At 42.4% G+C, this 23,755-nt stretch overlaps 1 protein-coding gene across 2 annotated transcripts in view; it reads left to right on the top strand.

Annotated features, from left to right (window-relative positions):
* The first annotated feature begins 485 nt into the window (after positions 1-485).
* Positions 486-23,755, top strand: part of tmem121ab (transmembrane protein 121Ab) — a 47,325-nt gene continuing 24,055 nt past the window's right edge. Inside the window, exons 1-2 of one of the 2 annotated variants that reach the window (XM_086190265.1) lie at positions 486-1,059; positions 8,151-8,222. The gene's annotated coding sequence lies outside the window, so the exon portion shown is untranslated. The remainder of the gene's footprint in view (positions 1,060-8,150; positions 8,223-23,755) is intronic. The other variant, XM_086190264.1, reaches the window with a different exon arrangement.

Below are 23,755 nucleotides of genomic sequence, written 5' to 3'. Positions count from 1 at the left end.
GAGAGACAGGTATGGATGATTAGAACAGGTGGGCAAGGTTGAGGACATCTAGTGGACAGGTGGAGAATAACAGGCCTGACAAGCTCCTTAAAAATGCAGAAATATTGTAGTTGGAGTTGAAGGACGGACTGAACAAAATGAAAGGGACAAAGCCATTGTGACATTCTCAGTTTCGTTATATTACTATGCAGGAATCCCTGCAATCCTTGCAAACTTCCCAAATTAATTAAAACATTAGTTCTTTTCCCGGACACTAATCCCTTCACCAGCGAGTAGCCGACCATTCGCTATGAAATGTTCTATTTTAAAATTGTTGCTCTGTCAGACGACAGGGCAGGAGGTGCTGAAACAGATGGTTGTTTCCTCTACATAACTAAATTGACCATAAATTACGTTTCAGCAAGCGCGTGTGTGTGTGTGTGTGTGTGTGTGTGTGTGTGTGTGTGTGTGTGTGTGTGTGTGTGTGTGTGTGTGTGTGAGGGGGGAAGAAGAAAGACAAAGAGAGAGGCTTTTAAATGAAATTGAATATTTCTTTCACAACCCTGCCAATAAAGCAAATCTCTTCTCTTACAGTATTGGCAGTCATTAGCTGGTGTCTATTGTGTCCTGTGTGGGATACTGTAGCTTCTTGGTTTCCTTCTTGTCACTGACATATTTTAACTGTGTGGAGAGAGAGAGAGAGAGAGAGAGAGAGAGAGAGAGAGAGAGAGAGAGAGAGAGAGAGAGAGAGAGACGGTTGAGTCTATCCGGAGGAGGAAGCAACTAGCCTCAGCAGTTGCACTTGCCGCGGCTCCACAGTCAGCAGCCTGTATTCTTTTCTTTTCTTTTTTTTAAGATTCAACCTTTTTTTTTTTAAATATACTGAGTAAATGTGGTCATGCCTGCGTGGCGTCGGACACGCGGCTGGGAATGGGATTGCCCTTAACCTAACTTAACGGCGGCAGCAGTTGTTGGACCGGTGTTTTTTTCCGGTGCCTCCTCGCAGCGGATTTACAAAGCCTCTCCGGAGCCCTGCGATGATATTCAGCACCCTGGACAGAGACTGACGGTCCTCTGAAGGTAAGCTAGCGGCGGTTAAACCAAAAATATTGGAAACACAATCCTATACACTTGCATCATGAGGGGAATGAGCATGGAGGCTACCGGTGGATGCACTTCAGTTTGTTTTAAAGCGGCGCTGCCGGCGACTTTAATTCTCTCACTTTCTCCCGGTCTAGTTTGCGACTCTTCCCGCCTCTCCTCCATCATCTGTGCTCCTGTAGCTCTCTGAATTCTCTGGTGAGATGAGGGGCTCAAATACTCGCTAAACATCATTATAATAAAAAACATTTCAGCTGTAACTATTATTATTATTATTATTATTATTATTATTATTATTGCTGTTGTTGTTGTTGTATAGTTAGCTTCCCTCCTTCGCTCATCAGCTTTATTGGAGGCAGCTGTTCATTTTGAGGAGTCAGCGCGTGCCCGGGCAGCATCGGCTCGTGCCTCTGGTCTTCCTCTGTAAAGGGGGGGGGGGGGGGGGTAGCGCGCGCACACACGCACACACACACACACACACACGCCGAGAGACAGAGACAGAGAGCTTTCTCACCCCCCCCCCGCCCCCCCCCAACAATATTTCAGAGCGACTATCAGATAATGAGCACAAGACAGGCGCTCCTCCCATTTAGATTTTTATACATTTTCCCATTAATCCCGAGAGATTTATGAGTGGGCAGCTTCTTGCACTGTGGTTCTTCACTTCTGCTGCATTGAGCCCCTCAAAGGAGGTCAATACCTTTCAAGAGAGTTTGAAAGTTGTCTATTCATCTAGTGTTTATAATCGTGCATTACGGAGGCTGATCAAATAGAAAGAAGTGTGGGAGAAGAGGAAGGAGCCTAGGCCATCCAAGATCTTTCTGCTAGAAAAGAAATGATTAATTGTTTGGAGGCGCACCAAAAACAAAAAAATCATGTCAATGTGAAATTGTTTTACTTTTATTTTACTTAAAACCTTTTTTGGGGGGGGGGGGTAGTAAAATTTCTGCATGAAATCTCTGCTTTGCAATTTGCTGTTTGAAGTTAAAAAAAATTAGAGCGCCTTAATAAAACTCTCTTTTCACAGCAGGCATTTTGACACGTCATAGCAGGTAAACACTGGTGAAAGTAATCCAATTATTTAAGGCCCTATTCTATTTAGTGCGCCACCCACCATAGCCCCGGGCAACCTGAATGGAGCAGGGTCTTAATTAATGTTTTTAACCTGTGTTCTCCCCGCAAGAACAAATATGCTTGCTGTGTAATGTACAAATATTATTTTACGCACCGAAAATTCCGCATCTGAATCAATAATAAGAAATAAATGAACGGACGCTAGTTTTGGAAACTGCTGCCATATTCAAGGATTTATTTATGATACAGCCTTGTAATCTCAGCTGCACTGTAGCTGTTAGCTGGGATTAAACATGTGACCTTTCGGCTGCCAGACGGGTGCTTGAATGTGACCACCCAACCTCTGCTTCTTGCCGGCACCATACATCACAGCTGCAGCTGCTTTGCACATGGAAATTAATTCTCACAATGTAAAGGAAGAAAAAAAAATGCCCCTGTCAGGCCTGCTTTGAATAAGAGGTGACCCCCGTGCTTCTGCCTCCGGCGCTCTAACTGACTCTGATAGCCCTTAATACACACTCACACAGAGAAACGAACACAAACACACTGCCTGTGTAAAGCGGCAGTGATGTAAAGCTTTCGCTTTTAAAGCCTTGATTTTAATGATGTTAATTACGATTTTGATTACACCGAATGTGTGATGCCTCTCTGCGTTAAGTGTGTCTGATATTTCGACTCTGGCTGTGAGTGACAAGAATTTAGTGGGAGGAAGCAAAGCGTGTGAATTATAGCTGAGATGTTGCCACAGGACTTCACTCCAGTGTCCTTGAAAGAAAAGCACATTTTGATACGCCAATTGTGCCTCGGGGTTATTAAGCTCTGGGCTCCACTGTATAGAAATTGCTGCTTTATATCATGGAGATGATGAACTAAATGCAAATTAATCTTTCACGCTCAATTTATTACCCAATAAACAGACCGTGAATTTGAATTTGAAAGCTGCCCTACAGAGGGCAGGCCACACAATTGCCTGTTAGCGTTCACTAAACTGCTTTGTTAGAAATGGAGCTCCCAGGTTGGAGGGCATGTGATACTATGAAATGAGGGCATTTACCTCAAAAGGTTTGTTGTGCCATGAGGGCAAGACCAGTTTGCCACCCAGATTGTGTCTGATTGTGGCATGGCACACAAGTGTGGGGTCAGCAGTTAGCAGCCCTCATTGGCATCCAAAACGCTGCAGGTTGACGGGCTCTGCTTCACATTTTTGCATTACGCAGATTGCAGATGAGGTTGCTTTTCATGAGAGCACTTTGCATGCTCATTGCAGGTCTCTGCATGCCTGGAATTCCATTTATGGCTCTCTTTAAATTCATACCCCTTGCAATTAAATCTAGTCTACCTATAAATACACAATGGGCTGGTTTGAGCAGGCAAAGGCAGGGCTCATGCTATCCTCACTCCTCATCCCCCCATTCCCAATCAGGCCTACGAAACCCCACCCCCATCACTGCTGCATAGTGAATTGTGGTCAATTTGAATGATCAACTGAAGACAATCTGGGAGTTAATGGCTGTCACAGAGAATATTAGGCCCAAATGAAGCAATAAAACATACGTGCGCCAGGAATAGTCAATGATTATTTATCTCTACAGTTGGCACAGATGGAAAGCAGAGAAATGAGAGTGCTCTGGCTTTGCTGCGCTAGGCGATACTCTCCTGGGCAAGGTTGTGCCATGCTAGCTGTGTGATGCTGCGCTGCGCTGCTGTTGGCTCTATGTCATTAGCTGAAACGCAGCTGCTGTTGCATCTGATGCAGGCAGCTCTGCTCATCTCATCGGTTCTCAGCCACTGGTTTTCCACTTCAGAGTCACTGTGCTTTGGGGGGCTATAATCTCTCTGACATAATGGCGTCCAGTCCAATCAATGGCCAAATGGCACAGCAAATCAATAGTGGCCGTACTGTACAATAACGTGGCCTGGGAGCGGTAGAGGGGAGAGCAGCCTCCAGCCATCACGTTGACTGTGGAAATTCTTTGGAACTACACTCCTTAATTATGGATCAAAAATACCAACCTTGTTAACAAGCCATGTATTATGAATTGCTGCATGATCTATGCTAATGTGACTACAGCAGTTGGGAAATGAACTGGCGCTCCTGATCATGCACTGGAAATAACAACCGTAAAGAAAAGCACTAAAATGAAACACTTGTGAAAATACCCCTCCTTTACTTCTCTGTGACACACTTCTGCACGAACTAGAGGTTGTTGTTTTTTTTGTTTTTTTGTTTTTTCAAAATCAGGCGAGTAAGTCCAGCTCATTCACTTAATGGTTTGTTGGTTTTCCCAGAGGAGCCAGAAATTGTATTGCCTTTTCTAGCATTAATCAAGCTTTTACTCAGGCTTAGCTTTAAAAAATATAGGTAACAAGACAGCTGCAAAACATTTCTGTAGTTTTATCTGAGAGGAAACAACTATATTCTAGAACAAATCCTCCATGAATATCCTGCTGTGTGAAATGATTTGCATTCTCTGAGATAATATGGATGAGTGCAAAAGGGATTTGGCTGATATAAAAATGGTAAAGGTGAGCAGGGTCACAGCTATTGCCTCGAACGGATAAGATGTGAGTTGGTGTGAGATTTTAACATGCGGGGAGCTTATATGTGACTGCCATGTTTGACTGATAGGCATCATAAAATGGTGCACCATCTGCATAGTGGTTAAAGATTTTTCCTTATCTCTGTTTTGACTCGGGGTATTTTCATGCCACTAGCTCAGCTAATTTGCTTTAGTGGAGGATGGTTGACAAAAAAAAATCAACAAAAAGAGCAGAATGCAGCGGTTCTTCCTGCAGAACATTTTGGCACATCATAACCAGAAATGTCACCGTGGCAATCCACTTTTCACACACACAGACCTACGCCCACATAGTTACAGCTGCCCATATAACCACACACGCACACACTCTCTCTCACGCTCACACACACACACACACACACACACACACACACAAGTGCACGCAGACACACACACACACACACATTGAGAAGCTTGAACAAAGTATGTGTGTGTGTGTGTCTGTGCGGGTACATAGCGGTGAAATATTGGAGACGTTGCAGCCCTCCAGGCATGCGGTTATCAGGGATACAGAAGTGATGGGAAATCAATCAGCTCAAGTGGCGTGGCCTGGCCTGTGATGAGGAGAGGAGTCTTGTCTTTTTCAGAGCCACGCCCCCTTGTCTGCAGCTCCATGCTCTAATACAGAATAGTGTCACGTGTGCATCACACATCTATCTGATCTGTTGCAGATCATTATGGAGCCCTGGAGTGGCCATACAAAGATGTTATTCATTTACTTATTTAGTGGGTATAGGGAGAGAAAAAAAATGTTAGGCTGTGAGACATTTTTTTCCCCTCAGTTTACTTATATTGAGGCCACAAGATGTAATTCCTTCCTTCCCTCAATTTTATTAGAGGCCATGAGACACTGCTTGTCCTCTCAAATTAGTTATTTTGAGGTCATAAAATACAACTTTTCCCGTACACTTCAGCTATTTTAGGCCACCAAATATAACTTGTTCCCTTGCTTTAATTGATTTGTGGCACTGACATCAAACTTAATCCCTATGATTTTCATCATATTGAGACCACAAGATGAAACTTGTCATTCTACATCTGGTTATAAATGTAAGAAAATAATCACGCTGCATCTTAAATATTTAAAGAGCATCAGACACAAAAAGGCAGCATCAACAGGGATTTCAATATCTTTTGATTATTTTATCACAATAACTACTATTGTAGTTGTTTGTTTTTTGTTTTGCTCCATATATCATGCTCCATAGCAAAGTTTTCTTTACTTCCCTACAAACATTTTTGAAAGGTCTGAACATGGTGGCTGCAGGAGCATAACTAAAACATGAATAAAATGCTTGTAAAGATCTGGGGGTTAGTGGTGTCTAAAGGCAAACATGCTTGTAGGATGATCTCTTTTATCTCTTTTATCTTCATGCTTGCCCAGTGTGGAGAAATTGATGCCGCTTGTAGCAAACAGGCAGATCTGTTCCATCTCTATGTCAACCTCATAACTAATTCATGCACTTTATAGTTGTTCTGCAGCTGTGCATATGAGGTGCACTGCTGGTAGCCGAGGCCAAATCACATACAAAAATGAACAGGGAAAGGTAATGTACTCTAGCTGTGAGCTCTAAAGGATTTAAGTGTCCATAAACTTTTACATGCCATAATATCCCACAGAGACTGTTTCTTTTATAAGTAGGAATGTAAACCTATTTTCTTGGCTTAAATCCTGATGGGTGGCAGGCACAGGAAGTCCTATTTGAGTAAGGCTCTCACGGGAAGCAGATCACAACATTAGTATTCACCTTCATCTATGAGCATGTGTGTCTTGCTGTGAATCCAAATGTGTATACGTGCTTCCATGTGTAACGCGGGTGTCACTGTAGCACTCCTGTCGCTTCCATCTAAGACTATTAGATAGGAAATAAACCGCAGCACATGTTCAGCTCATGTTTGCATTTGTTTGCTCCTCATTTCCATCCTCTTGAATCATTACTGGAGGTATGTGCGCCCATCCAGATGGTAAGTGTGTGTATGCTTGTGTTTCCTCTCATTGTGAGTGTATTAGAACATATGTGTGTTTGGGTTTCTGTGCTTGCATGAGATGATAGGTGTTTTATGAATCTGCACAGAACAAATTAAGGAGAAACCGAGGATTTAGCTTCACAGTTGTTACTCAACACTAAACTTAGTGTTGAGTAACAACTGTGAAGCTTAATTTTTAAAGCTAAACTACTTGTAGTTATACTGTTTACAACCATTAAATGGTAATAGTCTCAGAAAATCAGTTTATCAATGTTGTATGAAGTTTTGTTGAGCTCTGAATTCTAATGGAAGCAACAGATGGGTAAGAAATGTAAAGGTAACAGGGTGTTAAGGGGTCTTGACCGGTGGTCCAATCTGCTGCTTGCTGGTTAAGTAAAGGTTGCTGGCCATCATCTCAACAAGCCGAACTTCTAAAGAGGGCCTTGATATCCTCTGTATTGTTTTTGTTTTGTGCGTGCATGCGTGCGTGCGTGCGTGCGTACGTGCGTGCGTGCGTGCGTGCGTGTGCTTGTGTCTGTCTGTGTGGACTGGAGCAAAATGGGAATCTGTCCAGCTGTGTGTTTACATGCAATTATGTGTCACCATATGTCTGTCTGCACAGCTGTACGGCTCTTGGATTGATCATGTTGTCCAGTAAAGTTGATAACATGCTAAATATGCCCATATGTGTCAGATTTCACCTGCTGGAGAATAGAAAAGTGGTTCACAATGGCCACATTATGTTGTGTCATGTGTCCTACTGCTGTTAATGAAAGGGATCATTTGTACAATTAGACTGCAGCGCCAGTCCATCGTGTTTCATAATATCACTTTTGTCCTCCGGCTGCAGTAGTGAGTCATTAGTGAGAGATGTTGGGAGATGTTTCCCTCCAAGACAAAGTCTGTTTTTATCCCCCCCCCCCCCCCCCCAAAAATCAAAACTGATTAAAACTGTCTCATCTCATCATTTACTCTCCTCTAACAATTCAGTCCGACTTTTGTTTTGTTTTGTTTCAATGAGCCCACAGCACTTTAAAAATTGTTAGCTTAAACAGTACTGTAAATTTCTACTGAAAGTTATTGCTGAACAGATCTTCATTGTTCAAGAGAGAATGACAGATTTTTGTTTTTTGTAGACACAGTGAGAAAAATTCAGAATTAGATGTCAAAAACTGAATTTTTAAAAATGTTTCGAATTTTGTCCTCATTACGGCAGTCAGTGCAAAAAAAAAAAACATCTTCAAACAGTGCTGTCATTTTTATTTATGGTGTAAATAATCGTTTTGAAAATACAGAAATCTTCATGTTGACTACTATATTCCGTCAGAATCTTGAATCTCTTGATAACTGAATTTTTCACTCTAGTGTGAAATCTACCTTTGCAAGCAGCATATCAAAGTCGAACTACAATAACCACAACCCCTCAGTATTCTGCCCACTCTTTCACAGGTGGCTCCATCGGCTCGATTGGATGGATTTTTCTCAGTCAGAGTCCAATGCAGGAGGTGTTTAGCTCTACAGGTAAAACTGCTGTCTCATAATCTCAAGGTTCAAGTCTCAAATCCCTCAGATTGGTGTCACATGGTTAATGCAGTGAAGAATTTTCACCTCAGCGATCTCTATAAATCCATTATTTCCTCTTCAACCCTACTTCCTTATGAGGATTCAAATGTATCTTACATGATATTAGTCACAAATCAAATCTCTGGTATTATCTTGGGTGACTAAAGATGCTAATTCCTACTCAGGCAATGTGCTGGGTCATTTAGTGGCACGACTTCAAGGTTTAATGATCATTTTGATCTGGACAGAGTTCTCGTGGCGGACCCTGCTCTTTTTCTCATTTGTCTTTCTCCTCTCACTCCTCCTTCTTTTTTCCTCAAAACCACAGCGGCGCACACATGCCTAGAGCTGAGTCAATGCAGCAAGTGTTTTAGATTTAACTTCAGTTTTCTGTTGAAGCCTTGGTAAGGGTTTAGGTAACACATCTCGGTTCAAGAAAATTTCATGGTTTAGATTAAAGTAGAACATTTCACAACATTTACCAGGTGAAAAAAAAAGCTTTCTAGCAGAAAGTGGCAATTGTAGCTCCTCTCCTATCTCTCTGAAGGTCTTCACCTGATGATAGCGATTCATTGTCGTGTGATGGACCCGCAACTGTGCACCTATATATACTCATGTAATTATGGTGGCTAACTAACTCATCTGTGAGTGACTCTCACGGTCGAGCTCTTCACCTGGTGGGAGAGATATTATGACAGCACAAAGGTGAAGCTGCTGAGGCCAGACACCCGATGGGAAAAACTCATTTTAGGTGCTTCTATCAGTGGTCCAGATCTGTCAAAGCTTGTGACTACAGGTGAGAGTTTTGGCTCATGCTTAAGAAGTTAGCATCTCCTTATTTCTTAAAATAGAGTGCTACAGGGATGATGTTTCGGTCAGCCAACCCAGAAGTTAGCATCAGCCTGATTAATCGACTAAAAGTCATTAGGATATCCGTCCATCCATCCATCGTCATCTTCCGCTTATTCCTACACATTAAGGGTCGCGGGGGGGCTGGAGCCTATCCCAGCATCAACGGGCGAGAGGCGGGGTACACCCTGGACAGGTCGCCAGTCCATCGCAGGGCCAACATAGAGAGACGAACAATCATTCACACTGACATTCATACCTACGGTCAATTTAGAGTATCAATCAGCCTCGTCCCCAATTACATGTTTTTGGACTGTGGGAGGAAGCCGGAGTACCAGAGAGAACCCACACAGGAACAGGGAGAACATGGAGACTCCACACAGAAAGATCCTGTGCTGGAGCCGGGACTCGAACCTGGAACCTTCTTGCTGTGAGGCCACAGTCTTGCTGTGAGGCCACAGTGCTAACCACTGCACCACCGTGCAGCCCGTCATTAGGATATATGAAATTGATTTTAGATTATTGCAGAAAATAAGCTCTTTGCAAGATAATCTCACCACTTTTATGGCTGCTGAAGTATAAATGCCATTGTTACTTACAAAACTAATGTTATGTTGCAAATGAGCGCCATGTAGGTCATGGTGACAATAAATGTCCTACACAACCAGTGTAGTCTTGTTTAGCCTCTTGTTAACAACCGTCATTTTAACACACACAATCATGAAAAAATTCCCAGGTGCAGAATTTATTCATGAATTTTATGCAACAGAACACAATAAAACCGGACACTACCAGTGACTTATTTCTGGGCTTTAGGACTCTTTTCTATGCTGCTCTACAGGGGTGGACTCCTCAGCAGTCTGATTGTATGCTTCCCTCTATTGACTTGGAGTGTGACTATGAAAAACTTGCTTGTTCAAATGGTACATGGAAGCTACAAATTGTACTGTTAACAGACAAAGTGAAGTCTTTTTGTGAAAGTCTGAGACTGTTTTTGGCCCTCCGCTCAGACAAAGCTGCTTAGTTTCAATAAGTTCCTGGATACCAAGGACATTGTGATGTAGCTGTTTTGATGTCTGGCACAACTTCAGACTGCACTAAATCTATAAAATGACAAGGCATTTAGCAATTTCAGACAAGGAAAGTGAAAACCTCTCCCTCTCTCTACTGTATCTGTGGACCATCTCCTCAACCAAGTCACAAACAATTAGTCAAGTGCACATGATGTCCTTGTGATAACTAATGCTCTTTCACTTCCGTTCACCAAGCCTCCCCTGAAACTGTCCCTGCAGAGCGCCACCACCCTCTATGACAACCTCAATACAGGAAATTCACTGGATCATCTTCTCATGCTCATTAGAGGAAGATGAAACTGTTCCTTTAGAAAATTTTGTTTGGACAACCTTTATCAGTGCTGACAGTGCTGCGCAGGTGTGGTTATGTGTAATTACAGTTTGTGTGTTTGCTTGTAATTAAGTCGGGCCCATGGAGTCAGCACCCAGGCTTGTCTCCACTCCATGTGCAGTGCTCTAAAACAGAGCCTCTCATGATTTAATTACATCACAAACACGCACAAACCGAGAGAACACTGAGCCAGTAGAGCGTGCCTCACACTCTCCCGTGCAGCCCTCTGTATTCCCCCCTCGTTTGTCACTTGCCGGCCTTTGCCAGCCCTCCACGAATTCAGTTTGCGAGTTGCATGGGGGTGGCCGCCATGGCAGGGAATTAACTCAGCTGTATGTGGCCACCACAGCAAGGCGTTATTGCCTGCATGTTGTGTGTTTCAACAGAGCGAGTGCAATGACGATTGCGAATATCAGCATCGATACAGATCAATCCTGACGAGGTGAAATGTCAGCCTCTCTTGGACAGGCTGAAGTCAGGATGCGTGGACTGATTAGGCCACAGCAGCTGCTGGTTGCTGGGGGGATACACATTTTTTTCGCTCTAAAAGGCAGAAACAGCTGCTGCTGTGTCACTACCCCTGACTCCTCTCGCCTCCTGTCTCCCTTGTCCCCTCCCACCCCCCACTGCCATTACTCTCTTTTTCTATCGAAGCGCAACTCACTGCTGTCTGTCTCCCCTTGTCTCTCTCCTTCCTCTCTCAGCAGCACTTAAACGCCAGGCCCAACAGGCAGAAGATAATGCAAGGGCACACACACCCAGCAGTGATCTACTCTCATGTGTAGTGCACTTTTTTTGTGTGTTGGCTCAAATACAAAATTCTATCCTTCTTATCTTTGCCATTTGTCATTACATCTGTGTGTGTTTGTGTGTGTGCATGCGTACCTTAGAGGACAGCAGTTGAAGCGAATTTGTCCACATATAAATTATTATATAGCGGTCTTGGCTTTTTCTTGTTTTAAGTGATGACAATTATTTTCTCTGGCCTTTCTCTCAATCCAGCATGATGCTTGCAGACATTCTGTGAGGCGCTATGCTCTGTAATTAGCAGGAAATCATTGGACAAACATTGATGAAGATGTAACAATTCACACCTTGTCTGTCGCGAATGCCTCAGTCAAAGTCAAACACGATTATCATTTCAGCAGGTGAAAGGCAACGCTGACAAACAGACGCTACGCCCTCAAAACACATCAAACAAAAGCAGATGTATTGCCTCTTTTGTTTAGACGTGTATTAAAAGACCATATAGGCCATTCATGTGGGTGTTGTTCCTGGAACTGGAGATGAAGCAATGGTGGGTGCTTCATCCTCGTCCACAAAGCTCTCTGGCAGCCAGGGCCCACGGCGGCTGCCCAGGGTTTCATGTCAGAGCCAAAGACGGTGACTGCAGCCACCACCCGGCCTGAAAAGCTTCATCATCCAACAAACACGCTCATCAATCCTGAGTTGGCCGCACAGCCAAAGAGATGGCTTGAGGAATTACAGCAAAAACACAAGAACTGTTCTCTTTTTTTTCTCTCCTTCTCTCATCAGCTTTCTCCCTCATCTCCGTTTGTTCTTAGATTTCGCACATTTCAGGCTATTTCTCGCTTCAAAATGTTTACGCTTAATGAAATCCAACTAGCTCCCCGAAGCCTTGCGCCTTTGAACATCCTCAGTAGATCAGAATCAACTATCCATGTCTGTCTGTTCTCACTGGTGAAAAACTTTTAAACTCACACACACACAAAAAAAAAATCCTTCTCTGGAGTTTTCTGATGAAACAAGCAGCATCTGGGTGCTCCAGTAAGGTTTTGTTCTGAATGCCGTCCACACAAATATCTTATCTGTACTTTCTGGTAAAGCTCTTAATCTTTTGCCAATAGTTGAAGTGTGACAGTAATGAAATGCTTACACTCCCAATCCCAGCAGTCACTCAAAGTGATGCAAGCTGATGGAAATAGAGAAATTGGACGAGGCAGCGAACCAGACAGACAGCATATTGTATTGGTCTAACAAGTGTTCCGCTGGCACTCTGTTTAGAGCCTTCAGAGACGGTCAACATGAGTCAAGGAGGTGAAGCAGAGGTTGTGTTGCTTCGCTGAATTCACTGAGTTTTACAAGGAATCTGTCAATAGCAGTGACAAGCTACAAGCAACCGCACTGGGGAACCTGAGGGTCAGTGTACCGACACTCAGTGAATGAATATGAATGATTCCCACTGGCTCACAGTGGAGTTTAAACCGACTGACTGATACAGTTTATAAAGAAATTAGAAAATGGTGCTGGGAGAGGAGAATGTATCAATTACTTCTTGTGTTTTAATTTGTTTGTTTTTCAGTGAACATATTTTTTTGGATTGGGGCTATTAATTGGATAAAAAAAAACTATCAAGACAAATTTCAAGAAATTGCAATGAATATTTTCGATCAATTTAAAAAAAACCAATTACTCGAGTCGGTGCAATGCATTTTATATTTTGCTTTAACTCAAATTTGAATTTGAAAGCTCAGAAATGATAGCGAGTGAAAGAGTCTACTCTCTGATCTCTTACTACTTCAAAACTGCACACAATTAATTTTGCCGGATGAAGGTAAGTGATATAACTTTTTGATTTTTCCAGTATGACCTTGGCTATTTTAATGCATATGGTGGAGATATTACAGAAATATATAGAATAGAAATATTCTATTGAGCCTTCAAGACAAAAAGAATCTGTTTCAGAAATATTGTTTACTCTTCAGGGATTGACACGAGAATGAATACAGTGTAAACAATATTATTGTACTGTAATATAGCGTGATATTGTGGGTTCCACCTTGCCCTAACCAAATGTGAATATGCAATAGCTATTGTTTTTACCGACATAGTCCAGAGAAGCTTTGCTTGCTGTAAATCATCGTCTGCACCATTATGCCCTTGTTTATACTGTGACATTTCCCTGTAAGTATTCCGTCGGTTTGACATAGACTTGTTTGTTGGGCTTCAACACGTCACAAATTCAATGTCACATGGCCGAGGTCTCGCTGTATCTCGTAGAGTTTAGTCTCTCACCCAGATTTGCTCTCAAATATCACAGATCATGATGAAAGCACTGAGGTTGGCAGCCAACCCTAATCAGGACTTACACCGTCACATGCAGGCAAGTTGAAGTCTTCAGGAAGTTGATCCAGACTACAGACGTCAAGTCATCAAGATTTTCCTTTGAGTTTTACTGGCAACATCAATAATGTGGACAAAACAATTGCTGAAAGAAATGATGGACTTGAGTGTATTATTTCTTTCAATTTCAAAAAGAGAAACAAATAAACAGAGGCAGGTTTTGTCATCCTCTGCTCTCGTCTGTATTGAAGCATCTCATTCCTCAGACTTGCTTGATTCATGATTACTAACCATCAATAGTGCTCCGTTTCCTCAGCTGCGGTTTCTGCCTGATCAATGGGGGCTATTTTAGCAGCTCCATCTCTTCGTAATAAAGATATTTCATTGTCCTCTCCTCAAGGATTTTATGGAAAGGTCAAGCTGACATCCCCCCCCAATTTAGGTTCCAGCACATTTACAAAGCTCTTGTTCATCCCGACAATCTCAGCTCAGTGTTTCCACGTGACTCAAATGTCAGCCCCTGATGATATTAGAGGTTTTGGGGAGTAAGAGATGTTGTCCCGTGTCTTGCTCGGCCCGTTCCAACATCCATCAGACCCTTTTACTGGTGTAATCACCTCATGCTTCATCAGAGTTTCCCGATGGGACAAATGATCGCTATAAAACGCAAGGAAACAAATTAGCCACCGGTGTCAAGATTTTAATGGTTCCAATTAGTCAACACTTTGGGGAATGTGCATTATGAAGAAAGATAGTGTGCCTCTTTCCAACTGTAAATTCCAACTAGTTTGCAGCAGTCAAAATGAATGCGTCCAACAGTTTTTACAATAATAACCTACAGGCTCAACATTACTGTGTGGATAAAGAACACAGTGTGCATGATAGAGCTGGGTATTCAGTCAGACATCCCCTACACACACACACACACACACACACACACACACACACACACACACACACACACACACACACACACACACTAAAATTACCCATATACACTTCCAGCAAGTGATCCAGTTTGCATTCTGAAGAAAATAGCAGCTAAAATTTCAGATGATATATATTTTATGCAAAGTTATTTCCTTTTCTCGCTGGAACTTCAACAGAGTCAGACGGTTGGTAAATGTGCAGCCTTTGAATGTTTTATTACTTTGTGTTGCCTCTAACTTGCTATCAGCAGTTGTGACTTGAAATGCACATTTTTTGTTAGATTACATTGTTTGGAACGTTACTCTTCTGGCACTTCTTTTCCTTCCTCCCATGCAATGGTCTGTCTCCAGACCAAAACCGAATGCCACCCCCGAATGTTGTGAAAGAAGCTCCTGTGTTTCTGTCACGGTGGACAGATGACATGAGATTCCTTCATCTTTTAAAGAGGAGGAGGAACTTTTAATTGCATTTGTATCAGAACTCTGTCCTTTAACTGTCAGGTTGGCTCCTTCAAACGATGGATGAATAGAATGCAAATTAATGAGTCATTTTACCTCACTATGGTATTCTTAGCGTTCGATTGTTCAGACATTTAAGGCTGAAAACTCCCACAGAAAAGACATTGGATGACAAAAGCAGGTAATTTTAATTGGATGACATTTTAAACTGTTGTTTATCATTATTTTTCACTTAACACACACCGCAGTATTTTCCAGTGCCAAAACCTAAGCCGACCTTACCCAATGCTACCAAAAAATCTAGTATTTTTCTGCAGCAGGAAAGTCCCATAATTTGCAAAGCTGAAGCCTGTTTTGCTGGTTGAATTATGCCTTGCACTTGCAGCAATCTCTTTCACCAGCTCGTATCTGATATTGTACATAAAAAAAGAAATTAGAAACCAGTGTGGGCTGTGTGTAGACTCTGGTGAAACAATTAACTTAAACAGTGCTGCTCATGTATGAATGGAGATTCTGTTATTGCACCTTTTCCCCCTCAAATGTCTTCAGAAATATTCTTAAATATACTTTTTGTTTGTAAAATGAGACTGTTTTTTGATTGTTTACTTGTTGAACACACCATTTCTTCACAATGGATGTCCACAGAGCCTCAAATAAAATAAGGAAAATTATAAATGCATATAATGCGCAAAACGTCCTAAAAAGTAATAGATTGTTTTGTACACGATTCCATGAGATCACCTTGTAACAATAGTAGTGTTGTGGAAAGTGGAGGCAGCTGGACCCAGGAGTAGAAACCAGCAGGCGTGCAGGAGAAGAACATGATATCTCTGTAAACAAACCAAAAATACAAGACAGTTACTCAAGAGCTGCATGGACACGAAACTGGAGAGGGAAAAGCTAGATACAGTAGAAGAGAAAAGAGCATGTGTCCGAGGATGGGTAAAAAACACAGACACAGGTGACGAAAAGAACTGGTGGGAAGTAAAAAAAAAATACAAGGAAAAACTCATAAACTCTAAAACCTAAAGTAAAAGAAAAGCCAACAAAATAAGAATCTAAATCTGAAAATATCACCAGTTCAAACCCAGTCTCACTACAGCTTTTTTGTAATTACGTCACATATTGACGTTTGTTTGTCCGTAAGTCCATTAATTCACTTGGAATTCCACTCATTTCCTGTGAGTGCCCTTGCAAAAAGAATTAAAAGGCCATGAGTGAGCTAAGTAACAGTATTTGCTTTCGCTGCGACTGTCTCTGAAGTTCTGCATGCAGATCGAAAAAATGAGGCATCAGTCTTTCATCCCAGGCTTATCAATGGACGATTCCATCGCCTTGCGCAGGACGTATTCTCAGTATGATAACAAGACAGTTCAAAGCTGAATCTATTGATTTGTGTTCCTGGACACATAATGCAGGCACAGAATATAATCTGAACTAAAATGCCTTTCTGAAAAGGTTGTGTCAGGTGTGATGGGACAAAAAAACTAGAGATTGATGTTCATGCACACATATTATTACACTAAATTATTACGTGAACTGCCATGAGACAAGAACTGATTATGACAACCATACTACTCAAGACGCGCGATGAGAAAATAAACATAGATAAACATATTGAAAATTAAAAGTTGAATTTTGAGAATTGAGTCACCAAAAAAAGTCAGTCAGAAACCTTGAATGTCTGCACTGAATTGCCCTGCAAAACAGATATTTCACCCTGAGCTGGAGGTGTTACCTCTTGCTGAGTTATTTATTATATTTAATATGACAAGAATAGCAGTATGCTACAATTAGAAAAGAGATATTTTTTATACCATGCACCAGATTCCTTTAACAACCCTTTGTAGAACAAGCAGACAGACAAATTAAAGGATGAGCTAAAGACATTAATGAAGCGAGCAGCCAAAGTTAAATAATAACAAGCGTGCAACAAACAGAAAAGCAATAATATGCATAAATGTGAGCAGAGCAGACAGAATAAATGAATTCACTTTGCAGAACTAAATCGATTAAATTTATCTCGCGGGTCCCGTCTCTGTGCCATTGCATAAGTCTACCCATTTAGACATACATTTTTTTGGCTAAATATTAGCACACATCCCTAAGACACTGATTTTGTGTGTGTGTGTGTGTGTGTGTGTGTGTGTGTGTGTGTGTGTGTGTGTGTGTGCGCGTGTGCGTGTGTGTGCTTGTGTGCAGAGTATAAGGCACCACTGTTTGCTGCAGATACGCACCACAGGCTCATTAGCCGAATGGCAGGAGAATAAATGCCTTTGTTCCAGGAACATTTTGTTGGCTTCACAGTCGGAAAGAGGTTTGGATGCAGAGGAGCAGGATGAGCCTTCCAACTGATCATTGAGGAATATGTTCGCCCACATCTGGTCTTAAGGCTAAGCCCCAACTAAGACACACTTTGTGTACCACTCACTACCTCCAGTTGGTCCCCCACCACTTCCTCTCCTACTCCACCTCGTCTTATTGAGCTCAAAACTGCAGGCAAGAGAGTGCAGATCAAATCACAGGACGTCTCCCCCTGCTTATATGGTCAGACAGACTCACCATCTTGCTGTGTCACATTGGGAGGTTGACCTACCTTACCCACCAACACTACTGAAGCCCCTGCTACCCCCCTTCCTCTGCTTCTTGCAAACGCCTTGAGGGAATATAGGGAGGGCAGAGAAGACAGGCAGGGAGAAAGTGTGTGTGCAAATGATAAGGTGAATGTGTGTGTGTGTGTGTGTGTGTGTGTGTGTGTGTGTGTGTGTGTGTGTGTGTGTGTGTGTGTGTGTGTTTGCGTCTGAGAGTGCTGGCATGTTAGCGTGCAAGCGAGACATGGTATGTCAGATTTAACTAAAACTATGGAGAGATAAAGGCAGAGGAAGAGGCTTAAAAGCACGCCGCCGCTGCAGGTGTGCGGCTGTGTGTGAATGATAGAACGCTTGTGTCGCTCATCGTCTTTCTGCTCACGGTCGCGGTTAATTATTCACCGGGGTTGTGCTGCAGAGATGAACTGAGGGGCTCTGGGATAAAGGCACTGGAGGAGGAAGATGAAATTATAAAATCCTAATGACGGAACTCTGGCTGAATGGTAATTTCTTAAATTGATTTTGAAGAGGTGCCCAGACAGAAGCATGGAGAGACACTGAGAAGGGAAGAGGGAGAGGATGTCTCCCCTCTCTCTTTCACTCTCTCCCTGGACATGTTCCAGGCCTCTTCACCTCTGGCCTAAGCTTCATTTTTATCCCGCTCTAAAGCTTCATTGACACATGTCTGTCCTTTTGTTTCACTGTCCTCTGCTTATCCTTAACTCTCACCTTCTTCTACCCACCTCCCATTTTCATATATCTCCTCAAAGTCATAATCTTATTAACAGTTGTACATTTTTTCTCCTCAGTAGAAGCCCCAAGATATGCAAGACCAAAAATGTCAGTACAGGGTTGCACCAGCTGTGAATAAATTCAACTGCACACTTGTTTGAATGTTATTTAGTTTAGTTATGTGCCACTATTTTAAAGGTTGCCCTAGCTGAAATAGCTGCAGGCACTATAGGGCATTCACGCAGCTGGGAAGTAGGAAAGTTCCCTTTTGGAGAAGTTCCACTTCCCAGTCAAGAACATTCACATAGCCACATCAAACGGGCAATATGGACGCCTGCAGAAAATCTATTCCTGCTGTCAGAATAAAGAAATCTCATTGCTCCATAAGCTAACAATACTGCATATCAGCTACCCGAGCTTGTAGCTACGCAGAGCGGCAGAGACAGAGGAGCTACATCTCATGATGCACACCATCATTGTGATGTGCAACAAAATAGTGGTTGTTGATAATTATAAAAACTTTATTCATTTTTTTATTTTATATTTTATTTATTTATTTTATTATTCATTTAAACTTTATTTGTATAGCAACTTTAAAAAGTTTGCAGCTAATTTACAATTTCGAGAAAAGAAAATTAAAAATGCCTATCATAACGTGGAAAATTAAAAAGAATTACAGTAAGAACACAATAGGGAGTAAAATAGGTCAAATTAAAGAGTACTGGAAAACAAACGTGCAGTAGAGAGCAAATGAAAAACGAAGTTAAGGCTGAAGAAAAAGGTTCAGGAGTCGAGCCCCTGGTCCTGAGACATCCACTCTACAGACTGTAAAGGAATAGCAGCAGACGTGAATGAGAGTTCTATGAATCTGTGCTGAATCACTCATTATGGACCAGAAGTCTGTCTCAGTAAACCAAACCTGAATTTTGAGAACAAAATGTATAAGTACCATATGCAGATACAGTACCTGAATGTTTCAAGTTTCAAGTTTATTGTAATGTAGATCCAAAAAATAAATTCAATAAATTCGATTTCAAATGTTATTCAAATCCGGCTCTTCAAGCTGCCTCTGTTTTTCAGCCCATACGACGTGCTCTTTTCTTAGTTATTCCATTATTCAGATAATTCAGTTGTCGCCAACCTGCAGCACCTTGAGAAGAACCGACTCCACAAACATACAGTGAGCAAATTTACCCCAGTACAAAATAAATACACACAAGAAATGAGTATGTAAATGAGCTCATAAAAGAATCCATGGGTGCTCTGGCCTGTGCACAGCTCATCCGGAGTGCTACAGCATGAGCAATAACATTACTATTCATGATTGAAGTACCTCACTACAACTACCATCAGTCAATTACACAGTCAAATTACATTTTTAATTTTAAGATATATATTGCCAGTCAGTATGAATCATAAAGCACCTAATATTTCCGTTGCATTATTTTTTGTGTCACCGTGGGTTAGTATAAAGTTTTCACTCTTGCAGGAGGTACAGTAGAATATAAGATCATCCGTTTGAAGTAACACTGAAGTAATACCGTTACAGTTGACCGAAGAGCTATAAATTTTCTTCTTCAGCTCCCCTAATTTAACGCAGCCTGCGAGGTTCACAAAGCTATGTGATATTCTTCATCACGCTTAAACTACATTGCATATGCTAATGCTTAAGCTAATGCTAAGATCCTGGCAACAAAAAAGCAGATCTATGCTGCCAAAGAGGTAATGTGATCACTGGCGTCGGTTTTTCTGTTTGCAGAATAACTCATAAAGAGGTGGATGGATTTGGATGAAATTTGAAAAGGATGATACACATAGATTTTGGAATTCTTGCAGGTCCGAAGATGGCGTCTCTCTGATTACCATCTATTTTGTCAGTTTAATGACATAGTCTTCCAGTAATGTATTACATGTTCAATATTGATTCTCTAAAAGAATATTTTGCAATTTACTATGATTTTGTGGCATTGATAGCACATGGAGGACATGGATGGTCAAATAAATGTCTGTAACCATAAAGAACGCTGTAATTTTACTGGAGTGGAGTTACATTCACTTTACTATAAAATGCGCCACCGCCTAGACACCTAGTAGGATAAAATAAGGGCAGTACGCCAGCTATTACAGGGCTCTTTGAAACTCTTTTAACCATTCACACAATGTGTAAGAAACTTTTCTGTGCAATAATTATTCCAACTCGTCAGCTGTAGGCATTTTCCTCTTTGAGTGGAACAATTGAATCAGCATCACAATGAGACATGCAGGCAGCCAACCAGCAGTTTTATTCTGCTTCTGTGATAGTTGCTGGCCTGATGAAAAGCACACCTGGCTCAGCCATCCACTGCAAATGCATACTATTCTCCTTTAACTCAAAAGCTACCATTGAGTTGCCATCGAGCAAAGCACTTAACCTCCACCCGCTCCAGTGGAGTGGCATCGCCTGTATGGATGGTTCTGAGAGATGCGAGAGTATGAGTCTACAGTTTGAATTTTACTCAACACTTAAATCATTTTTGCACCACCTGGACAGCTGATTCACACTTCAGTAAACAAGCAAAGTTTCTGAAACACACACACCCCTCTTTGATCCACCCTCCCAGTGTCCCTTCCCGTCTGTCAGCTCCCAGTAGCATCCCAACGCAACTCCTACAGTACATCTCTCTCCGGTCTTTGTCTATCTTCCTCCACATCCTCTGTGACCACTTCGCCATCCCGTCCAGGTCTGTTACCCTGTTATCTGAGCAGCAGGCCGCAGAGGAGAGTGAAAGGCTCTTTGATTGACAGCGATAAGGCCTCTAATTAGAAGCAGTGATTGGGAGCTCTGGAGGGGGCTTAGCTGGCAGGCAGAGACAGAGACATCCAGGGTGCCGCCCAACCCCTCTGCAATTAGACACACATCTGCTATCAGTGATCAACTCTGTGGAACAGGGAGACGTCGTGCCGCACGCATGTCAATGTCATTCATTGTCCCTTTTCTTTCCGTTTTACAAGACTCTGCCACCAGTGTATTCAGGAGATGCTGGTAGTGACACGCAGACATACAGAGAGCAAGTTCAGAATGAATATTCATCCATGAATACAGCATGACAGACAGAGAGAGGTGTATACACACTGTATGCAAGCACACAGATGTTCAGTTAAGGCTGACACGTGAGAAATTACACCAAGACGCCAAATGCTTCTTGTGTCAGCTCTTTTAAATGGTGTACACACACGCCGATAGACATGCAGAACTCGTCATAAATTCATTCACACACACTCCTGCCGTACATGCACTTAACATATCACCAGCATGCGCACGCGTGACTCTTACTGCAGGCTTTCATTTTACAGTGGGAACATACGACAGGCCTGCAGAGCTTTTACAGCCCGGGCGAAATGTCACATCCATCTGAGCGCCAAGTTTTATGTCTCTAATCTGGGTGGCTGACACAGACACAGCACCCGCTAGCATGTTCAGAATGGAATAATAGCACATGATGACACACAGGATCATACATCAGTGGAGTCTTTTTGCTGCTGGAGTGTGTTGTCAGATCTAGACAATTTATGAGCTGATATGTCTACAGCCTAATTCCAAATATGAGGGAGTCGTCATTTGAATAATCTACTCACAGGGAGCGAAAGGCTAAGGGATATTTAACATGATGAATAAACCACAGCCGAATAACTTGTGCTATCTTCAGAAGTTCTAGCTAGGGGAGGAGGGGAAAGTGCATGTCAGTCTGAGGCTTTTCAAAAGAGAGGAGGGAGAAAAGGCGAGTCAGCTGAACTCAAGTAACTTGAGGACCGAGACACAGGAGGGCGGTTAGCCTCCAGCTAAAGAGATTTCTCAACAGAGACGTCCACTGAAAGGCAAATTAGTCTACAACCTGACATAATCCGTGTCTGTGAGACTGGCCACGAGTGTTTTCTCTCCAGGGAGTCAGGGTCTTCATTATAACGCTGCTCTTTAATATCACACCGTCATCTCTGCAAGGAGACCAGTTGCCTCAGCAACAAAGAAAATGTGGCTCTCCTCAGCATCCTATGCGCAGCGCTCTTTTAAGTCATAAAAATAGGCATGCTTTGTAGGTTCAATTCAAAGCTCTCGTTCCTCCCCTCTTACAGTGTAAACATGAAGAGTGTGAGCTTAGCCTTGAATAAGTGACCTTGAGTGAGGTGTGCACTAAAATAAGGAGCAGGGAAAAGATTGTTTGCTCTCTTCGTGTGTGTGTGTGTGTGTGTGTGTGTGTGTGTGTGTGTGTGTGCGTGTGTGTGTGCGCACGCATGCGTGTGCGTGCGCACGCACACGCACATGTGACATATCCCCTTAGCACAAGTCAAACAGGCTTGGTGAAATAAGGAATAAATCAGGACAGCAAAGACGCAGAGAGGGAGAAGAGTGAGAGGGGAAGGGAGGAATGTGTGAGCTCGCTCAAGGAGAGAAATTGGAGAATTGGAGCATTTCCCCCTCGTGGATACTCAACATTTATGACTAGTTTGAAACCAGAGGAAGGAAAAAAGACACTCCGTGCATTTTTTATTGTGTTTGTCACTTTCATTGATTTCTGTTACCTGGTGTAGCTGTAGTGTTAGACACCATCTCTTTGGCATTGTTAGGCCTTCTCAGATTAATCCAGCCAGGGGAGAACTGAGGTGCAGCACACAATAACACCAACCGATCCTCACAGGCCGTCTGGGAGCACACAGCCAAACCTCATAATAAATACCACTGAACTCTTTGTTTCCTCCTCACATTTCCATTTTTGTGCAGTGTGTGATCCGGCTTGACTCGGTAACTTTAGGTAAGTCCAGTAATGTAGATTTATTGGTGCACATTGAGTCCCCCCCTATGTAAATGACATTGGTGGCTGTGGGACTATTTCTTGTGATTGGATCTCACTTATTCACTCTATAGTCAAATAAACATTTCCAAAGGCCAAATGTGCTGTTTTTGGACATATGTTTACAACACTATCAGACTGAGAGATGAGTCATCAGATCTCAATGCATCCAGAGCACATTTACACCTTTACTGTCCATCTGATTGGGATACACCTGAATACCAAAAGTCCAAATAGGGTCAGAATTTAGTAGAAAGTCATAAAGTTGGGCCTCTCACAGACAACAAGGAAAAGCTTGTTGCTCAGTTGTTTGAGAAAAAAAATAGCATTAAATAGAAGAAATTTAGGTCATAATTATCCTGCACTGTGAGCGCTTATAAATGTCACCCACTTTAAATGCAGAACTAGAAAGTAGTGAAGGAGTACAAACCTCTACCAAGGTTAAGTTTCAGCTCCTAGCACAGGGGTAGGGAACCATGTGCCATGGAGGGCCGTGTGTATGCAGGTTTTCCTTCCAACCAAAGATTTTAACAGGTGATTCCACTGGTGGGCTGCACGGTGGTGCAGTGGTTAGCACTGTGGCCTCACAGCAAGAAGGTTCCGGGTTCGAGTCCCGGCTC

This window comes from Aulostomus chinensis, chromosome 20 (genome assembly GCF_037954235.1).
Source record: "Aulostomus chinensis isolate RoL2024-O1b breed Wild chromosome 20, RoL_Achi_v1.0, whole genome shotgun sequence".
In the NCBI taxonomy this organism is placed as follows: Eukaryota; Metazoa; Chordata; class Actinopteri; order Syngnathiformes; family Aulostomidae; genus Aulostomus; species Aulostomus chinensis.
This window is presented reverse-complemented; position numbering and strand designations above follow the sequence as displayed.